Genomic DNA, 9,651 nt, shown 5'->3' with positions numbered 1-9,651 from the left:
TACCTGAATTAGTAGTACTGTACTATTAACAGTACAGGTTAAATGTTCATATTTTCGATAACATCATTCACACTAATAGGAAATATTGCATTGTATCTATCCACATCACTAAAGAATCCAACTTGCTATCGTATCTCCACCAATTATGATCATAGCTGTGAAAAATCCACCAAGTGGAATGACTCACGAGGTGATTAAAAAAAAACAACACTTTTTACTTACCTGGGGCTTCTTCCAGCCCCTACAAGTCACTTGTCCCTCACCGCAGCTCTGGTCTCCTCCTATCACCTGCTGGCAACCTCTGAAGATCGCAGACAAACCCGGAGGGTACTGCGCCTGTGCCGTGTATGCCTGCATCACAAAGAGGGTGCTGCACCTGTGCTGCGTATGCCTGCATCACAAGGAGGGTACTTGCAATCGACCTTGCAATCAGATTGGACAGTGTTGATGGTGGCAATCGACAACATGATCGGCTCATCAATCGGATTACCAATCCATTTTTCGGATCGATTCTATCATAGAATCTCGCCAAAGGACCGGCACCACTCAATGTATTTAGAAGCTCTTTATAACTTTATTGGCATCAATATGATAGCAACGATAGACGCTGTTTCGGCACCCATGGGCCTTTATCAAGTTGCACAGGATCATCAAATGACAATATCAAAACTGCACATATATATAGTCAAACACAATTACCCATGATTCCTCCATCAGCCAATCACCAACACCCTAGGGCAGAGGACCTGATGGAAGACTCATGCCAAAAATACACCACCAATAAAAACCAAATGTTGGTGATTGGCTGATGGAGGAATCATGGGTAATTGTGTTTGACTATATATATGTGCAGTTTTGATATTGTCATTTGATGATCCTGTGCAACTTGATAAAGGCCCATGGGGGCCGAAACAGCGTCTGTCGTTGCTATCATATTGATGCCAATAAAGTTATAAAGAGCTTCTAAATACATCGAGTGGTGCCGGTCCTTTGGCGAGATTCTATGTTGTGACCCCTTGGTACTGGGGTGAGGACCTAGGCACACTTTCCTGCATTAAAGCCACTGTGAGTGCTCCTGGGCACTTGGAAGAAATTTGTTTGTACCACTTCCGGTAGAGCACCATGGCTGACACAGCAACATCTGTGGAAAATACTTTTTATTACTCTGGAACCCAGGCCGCCTCCATCTTGGCGTCCATTGAGACTGACACTGCCTTTCTTTCTAAACCAGATGTCAAGCCTCTTCAGGTGGAGTATGAGAATCTGAGGAAAATAAAGGTTAACTTGGAGGTTGTTAATGTCATAGCTGTATGTTAATCCAAGTTTCATAGATATGCACTTAATAGATATAAGGTGACACAAATGTTTAATAAGGCCGATGTAACACAGATGATTCAGATGAGTAGAGTTACCCTTTAACGTTAGATTTGGAATTTTCCATTGCTGACATGCTTTAGCCAAGATCTAGTACTGTGTGAGTTTTTTTCTTCTTCTTAGGAATGTCTAAAAAGATAAGGAGTGCCTGGTACTGCAACCCCCATCTCAGATGAGTCGAGTCCCACAAGCCATGACCTTGATGTATCTATGTGAACAGGATGTTGAAGAGATTGTTTACTGGAATCGAGAGCAGGTGCAAGGCTGTGAGAATCCTCCACCCTCTTAGGGTGTAAGGAGAGAGACTCTCAGAAATGAACATTATTATTGGTCGAGTAAAGCACATCATGACTACGTAATTTGTGGTATAAGAATCAATGCACAGCGGAAGTGAAGCCAGAAACCTTAACTGCCTGAATCCTTTTACTAGGCTCACTTGGTTTCCCGCATGTATACATGTGATATTTTTAAATAAAGCCATATCTTGTTTTTCTTTTCATCTCCTGACGTATTTTTGAAATCTTGGTGTAATGGTAAGAAAGTGACTTCCACATTATGGTCCTTCGAAGCGGGATCGATTCTGTTTCGCCTGGGGTACGTCTCTGAAATATGGGGGTGATGATCCCAGTCATCCCAACAAAATAAGTCCTCCAGGGTGAAAAATTCCCTGTAAACAGGGGCAAATTTTCAGAGTACTATACCCAGACGGGACGGAACTCGAATCCAAGAACCAGGATTTCAGGAGATGCTTTTAAGAGCAGAGGGCTTTACTTTTTTTGGTGTGTTTGTGTGTGAATGTGTGGCCGGCCACGGATTGAGCGGATTACATTGATTGTCAACACTGAGAGCTATCAAGGTGCATCAAAAAAGTAGATATTTGATTTTATTCAAGTACTGCATGACAGTTCAGTTAGCTGGGTATACCTGTGATCTGTAAAAAAGCTGACAATTTTACCAATTGTCAGTCGTGGTGTCTGCGAAGTGGAATAGATCCTCAGTGACCGGATGAGGAGATACAGCGGATACCACGCAATAGCCACAGGGCAAACGTAATCCAGGGCTCATAGTGCAAGCCGAATTTAATCCAGGGCTACCAAAGCCGGGTTAGATTCAGGGCTTAAGTGCAAGCCGGATAAAAGCCGTGGTTATCATCACTGATTTGCTAGGCTGGGTAGTAATTCTCGCAAAGCGCGCCCGAGTTACAGCGGCATTCAGTGAAGCGTACTATTCAGCAAGTCGGCCCCAGCACAGTATCGGTACACTGGGGGGCAGCGGCGGCTGAGCAGTTATATCATAGGAAACAGATCACAGGTACCCCGGAATAGAATTGTCAGGCAGGATGGGGCAAAATGCAACTAAAGTTCAACTTCTCCGTGCAACGGATGATGAACTTCTCATGCACCGTAAAGACCCCCGTTTGACAGAGAAATGCGAGGTCTGGCATGAGATGTTCAAATTCCCGGGCCATTTGCACCCAAAACAATGCAGGGCATTGATAAAGGCTATAGAGGAGAGAAGTAAAGGGAAATTGACTTTGCAGAATAAATATGGTTTGCAATTGGCGAGAGAATGGCGAGATGAAGCTGACAAGCGTAAGAGGGAACTGTGTTCCTTTTATTTTGGAAAGAAAGCAAGTGATTTGGAGGGTTAATATGGTCACAGTGTGACTGTGCAGTGAGAGTGAAAGTGAAAGTGGAGATGTGCTTGGAGCTGAGGCTGGAGCAGCACAAAGGCTGAGGCAGAGATCCCAATCCCCTCAGCAGGGTTCAGATCATAAGTCAGGACATCCAGCTCGCTCCTCAAGTACAGGAAACATCAGTGAGCCCACTAAGTCCAAATCTGTTAATAGACAAACTGAGGTGACAACGTCTGATAGACAGTTGCGGGAACGAAGAACCTCAGGAGCCCGAGGCAGAACATCTTCAGCCTCGGGCATCAAACAGGAGGTTGATCAGTTAGCTGTGACAACGGGAGATCTGAGAGTAAGTGCAAATAGTGAAGAACAGCCATCTCAGACCCCGCCGAAATATACCAACATTTACCCACCGCTTCCACACCCTCAACTTCCTTCCTATAATCCAGGTGCCATCTTTATGCACCCGATGGCAGCCATGTCACAGCTCCCGGGTTCTGCCCTATTACCTTACCCATCTTCCACCACATTGCGACAGCCAGCAGTGACCATTTCAGTGCCTACTGAAAAGTGCAACCCTGAACCCGCAAGGCAAATGCCTATGATAGAGCTCCCAAACGGAGCAGGGCAAACCATACATGTTTACAGACCCTGGACAGAGGACGACACGTTGAATGCAATTAAGACTATACCTAGCCCGAGAGAGGATGTGGTTGAATGTGTTAAACAACTGACTGAGTTGAGGCGGAGTTTTTAAGCTGACTGCCACTGAATGTGAGAGAGTTGTGAGAAGAGTCTGTGGTACTGGATGGGTTAATATCGAGGGTAATTGGAGTGCATGGGGGCCTGGACGACTTGCGACTGACCCGCCAGCAGAGTTGGGTTGGGAAAGCACAACCTTAACCACCAGGTGGGATGAATTGATCCAACGAATGATAACATTTTATAAGATCACCCCAGACTTTACCAAGCTTTCTACAATTTCCCAGAAAGCAAACGAAAGTGTGGATGATCTGGATGCACGGGTCATGGATGCTTTTGAAAAATACAGTGGGTTGCAGAAACCTGCAGTGCTTGATGGCACTACACCATGGGAACAACAGCTCAAAGCACAGATTGATAGGGCTTTAAAGGAAGAATTACAGTGGACAATCCATAAACATTTGATTACATGGCGTACGTGCAGTGTGACAGAATTTTTGGAGTATGCCAGGCATGCAGAGAAAATTCTGATAGAAAAAAAAAAGAAGCGGGGACAGAAGAGACATCCTGCTGCGGCAGCCTCCTATTCCTTGTCCACCTATAACCAGGGCATGGGAGAGGAGGGTGCATACAGCGGAGATGTCTCGCGTCCCCGTTCCCGTCCACGTAGATTTGTGCGTGACTATGTAGGAAAACGAGAAAGAGGGGAATGTTTCATTTATGGAAAGCGGGATCACATTGCACGAGACTGCCCAGAGAATACGGCCAATCAAATCAAGCAACAAACCCAGTCTGCATGACTAGGCAGGGAAGAGTTGAGCCGTGACACTATTGTGATTGAGACTGATTATGCTGACACAAAAAAAGCCTGAAATCCTCTTGTCTGTATCGAGTGTTAGAATCAAGTTTTTGGTTGACACTGGTGCATGTAGGTCTGTCCTTGGGACTGGTTTAAATATCCCGTGGGAAAGGTTGGGTACAGTTGTAACACGAAATGCCGGTGGTGGGTTTGAAGTGTCCCCAACCACTAAACCTTTGCAGGTTTTAGATGAAAAGTCAGGCAGAGCTGTGTTTTGCAGTTTCATAATTTCTGCAAGGTGCCCAATTGATATGTGTGGCAGAGACTTGATTGGTGATTTAAAGTTGACTATTGCTCCCGGTCCAGAGTCACTGCAGATCCATCGTGCTCCTATGGCAGAAGCACCTGACGTGCATTGGTACGGTATTATTCTGCCAAATTCACTCCTGAAATGGATGCAGCAGGATGCAGGTCCAGCTGATACATTTCAGGAGGTAGTATGTGTGGCACACGTCACCACACATTACATAGCAAATGGATGCAGGGATATGGACTATGAGCAAAAGTACCCGATAAAAAAAAAAAAAGTCTGTGTAGAGATTACCGGACTATGGGAAAATGCAGAAGGTTATGTTCTGTATGAGGTTTCAATCCCAGGCTGGGACAGTGTTGAGACAGACGGCATCCTGCAGGATGAGCTGTTTGCTGTCCCGAACTCCGCCCCTCATGCTTCACTGTACAAACCGAAGTGGGGACGTTGGGACACGGCCGGGATTCTATTGAACAAGTGGAAAGAAGGAAGTGGTGAGGGCATTTAATGCCCACGCCACCTCCAGACCACGGGAATGCTGATACACCTGACTAAACGACCTGAAGAAGCTGACAATGTTGGCAATGACTGACAAAGTCACCTGGACAGATGACTTGACTATGGCATTTGAGAGGTGTAAGTCTGCGCTGCAAGATCCCCGGGTTTTAGCCTTCCCTGATTACACAAAGTTTTTTAAACTGTATGTTGATTGCAAAGATAAATGCATGACAGCTGTGATGACACAAACTTGGATAGACAAACAGAGGCCGTTGTGTTTTTATTTTAAGTTTTTGGATCAGGTTGCATGTGCCTTGCCGTCTTGTATCTAAGCTGTTATCCACTAGAGGTTCTTGTTCCCCACGCAGTGCATGCTCTTTTGTTGCAGGATAAAATGACATTACTTACTCCTGCCCGTCACTTGCATTGCACTGCCACGTTGCTGGGTCAGCCTCACCTTACAGTGAAACGCTGTACCACACTTAACCCAGCAACTTTACTCCCGACCCCCGCTGCAGAGGGTGATGAGCCTCAGCATGATTGTGTCACAGAGTCACAAAAGGTCTTTCTACCCAGAGAAGACCTGAAGTCCGAACCAATACCCGGAAGTACACTCGTCTTTGTCGATGGCTCTGCCTCCAAAGATGCCTTAGGAGTGAACAGAGTGGGATATGCTGTTGTTACCCTGGATGCTGTTTTGGAGTCTGGTCCCTTACCAATCTCCTACTCCGCACAAGCTGCAGAGATTCATGCACTCACTCAAGCCTGTGAGTTGCACGAGGGTGAAGTTCTCACTGTTTACACTGACAGCCAGTATGCGTTCTCTGCTTGTCATACCTACGCTGCACAGTGGAGGAACCGTGGCATGTTAACTGCGGCTGGGAAACCAGTCCGCCATAAAGACTTATTGCAACAGCTCCTTGATAGTGTACTGCTGCCCTCGCAGGTAGCTGTGGTAAAATGCATGGCACACATGCGTGATGACTCTGACGTTACCCGTGGCAACAATCTTGCAGATGCTGAGGCGAAAATGGCGGCGCTGCGCCCTCTCCAAACTTCTGAGCCATCCCATCACATCCCATCCCTTCTGCCCACCACAGCTGCCGCCTCCCCTTCACTCCCTGACACTGATCCCCCTCTGCCATCAGCCCCCTCCCCTCTCATTATTCCATCCTCTGCAGCGATCACCACTGATCTCTTAGTGGAATTCCAGAGCAATGCACCAGCAGCTGAAAAGTCTCAGTGGCAAAGAGCACATGCAACAGTTAATGATAGCGGCTTCCTCTGTGTCAATGATGCCTTATGCCTTCCCAGACTTTTGTACAGATTATTGGCTCTTGTGTTACATGGGGTCACCCATGTCTCAACGGGTGGTATGATGGCTACAGCCACCAAATATTTTTACTGTCCGGGCATAAGCACCTTTTTTAAGAAGTTTGTCTCACAATGCACTGTATGTGCCCAGCACAACACAGGAAAGGGATTAAAGCCACCTATTGGTAAAACACCTACACCACATTACCCCTTTCATACCATTGCACTGGATTACATTGAACTCACCCCTGCAGAGGGAAAGAAATATGCTCTAGTGGTGCTAGATATATTCTCGGGGTGGGTGGAAGTCTTTCCCACTGTAAAAGCTGATGCACTCACAGTTGCAAAAGCGCTGACAAGAGATATTATTCCGAGATGGGGAATACCAGAAAAAATCATCAGTGACAATGGTAGCCATTTTGTGAATGATATCATTAAACAGTTGACAGTTACTTTGTGCATAAACGTTAGGCACCATTGTAGTTATCACCCACAGTCAGCAGGAGATGTGGAAAGAACAAATGGTACAATTAAAAGAAAACATTGGAACACCCCACGGTGGGAGGGTCCTTACCAGGTGTTGCTGGCCACACCCACAGCGGTCAGAATAGCCGAAAAAAGTTCGTGGATACATTTAACTCACTGCAAAAGGGCACCCATTCCCGGTTCAGGGACAGAATAGACAGCATCCTGTGACGGGAGGTGTACGCTCCTGGGCCCTGGAGTGTGAGGAACATTTGCCTGAGCTCCAGTCAAGACAACGTCACAGCGGGTGGAGGGAATATTAGAGATTTTCCTCTATTCAAAGCGGGCACAAGCCCTGAACAGGATAACTGAGGAGCTAGATTAGGGAGAAATGGGGGCCCGTTTAATTCTCAGAGTTCTTGTCTTTAAAGAAAAAAAAATATGGGGATCTTGGATACAGGATACTTTAACACTCCAAGTGGAAAGGGAGTCATTATTGCTATGCTTTTCATTGGGACATTGTGGATAGTGTTAGAAGCCCTAGAGCATTTCCAAACACCTCCTCCAGCCTTTCCACAAACTAATAATGTAACTCACAACCGACCAAGGGTTAAACGGGATGCCATAAATATAGGACTGATGCAAAGAGGACAGGTTGCTGTAACAAGAGAACACCAGAGCTTAGTGTTCTGGTATAATTCTTTACAAGTACAAGTGGCGACTTACACCTTTGACTACTGCCAGGTTGTGCAACGTTGTAATTGGCACTGCAGCCTTTATGAAAAAGGACAATTTTTTTATTTGCGTGACTGATGACCATTGGGGGTATAAATGTAGTTCTTGGGAAGCAGCTGCCTGGAACACAGGTATTGACTGGGGATATAGACCTGATCCTGCCATGACTCGGGTGGACAGAAATGGGGTGCCCCTTCGCTCAAGGATGACCTTAACAACAGCTGGGGGAGCCTGTATGCCTGGAAAACAAATAGATAGTTCCCAGCGCCTGACCCTGAATATAGAAAACCCAAGCCCTGGAGATGCAGGAACGTATGTGATAGGCATGCATGTCCCAGGGTATACAGGGGGGCCTCTGGGGAAGTTTTCGCTCAGGGACATGTACAAAAACCCTGAGTTTAGAGTCATGGAGCATGAGGATCAGGAACCTTGGGTACAGGCCCTGGCTAACCCTACATTTGAGGAGACCATTACCATGGAGACAGGATATTCAGATACAAACATGTGGCTTGAATGGATGAGGTACACAGCCAAACAAAACAATATGTCAGATTGTTATGTATGTGCAGGAGCAAGGCCACACCTTGGCACTGTGCCACTTCCCCTTCCAGAAGGGGGTGAGACATGTTTTCTGTCACTCTATAGGAGTAAGGGTCAAACCCCAGCCACAACAGATCCACTCTGTAAAATGTGTATAGACCGATACCCATTGAAGGAAGGTACCCCCGATCAAATAGACCACTCAGCAACTGTGTACAAGGGAAACTATACCTGTTATAACAGTACGAATTCAGGTGGAGTAGATGTGGGTGAATTTCCCCCTGGTTACTGTGCTGTAATGAAACAAGCAGACCCTTTCCTACTATTTCATCAGACACACTCCCTTGGTGATATCTACTGGTTGTGCGGTGATCTTAAATTACGTCCTAGATTGCCACCAGTGTGGAAAGGTCACTGTGCACTGGCCAAACTCATTATGCCCATACATATGTTTAGAGAAAGTGACCAAGATTTTGAAAAAGAAGCCCACAAGATCTTTAAGAGAGAACTTAAAGGTAACCTGGACCCACATGTCTATTTGGATGCAATAGGTGTCCCCAGAGGGGTTCCAGATGAATTTAAGGCCAGAAACCCAGTGTGGGCAGGGTTTGAGTCTTTAATTCCACAGATCACTATTAACAAAAACGTGGAGTGGATAAACTACATATATTACAATCAGCAAAGATTTGTGAATTTCACACGTGATGCTCTGCAGGGCATAGTTAATGAGTTAGGCCCAAACTCCAAAATGACATTTCAGAACAGAATGAGTCTGGACATGATGCTTGCTGAAAAAGGAGGAGTTTGCAAATTTCTGGGACTGGGCGGGGCCTGCTGTACTTACATTCCCAGTGAAACTGGCCCTGATGGACGGGTGACAGAAGCTTTGAGGAAACTGACTGACCTATCAGACGAGTTAAAAAAGAAACTCTGGTGTATCAGATTCCTTTACAAAATGGTTCAATGACTGGTTTGGAGACTGGAAGGGTTTCCTAAAAAAATGTTGGTACCATGATACTTATTGTGATACTCATGTTCAGTTTTTTTGCTTGCTGTGTCATACCCCTGACCAGGAAATACTTGGGCAGTTTCATAAAGCAGAAAACTGATGCAGCCATGTTTTCATTCCAACATGAGGAATACAATGACAGTGAGGAGGAGGACAGCTTTATGGGAAAGCACAAATTCCCAAAAATGGACTTCTCAGTTGTGTAGATTGTTTGATAGCGGATAAGATAGTACACTAGAAGCATTAGGCGTCAAATAAATACATATATATAT

This window comes from Hyperolius riggenbachi, chromosome 10, assembly GCF_040937935.1.
Source record: "Hyperolius riggenbachi isolate aHypRig1 chromosome 10, aHypRig1.pri, whole genome shotgun sequence".
Classification (NCBI taxonomy): domain Eukaryota; kingdom Metazoa; phylum Chordata; class Amphibia; order Anura; family Hyperoliidae; genus Hyperolius; species Hyperolius riggenbachi.
Note: the sequence above shows the minus strand (reverse complement) of the source record.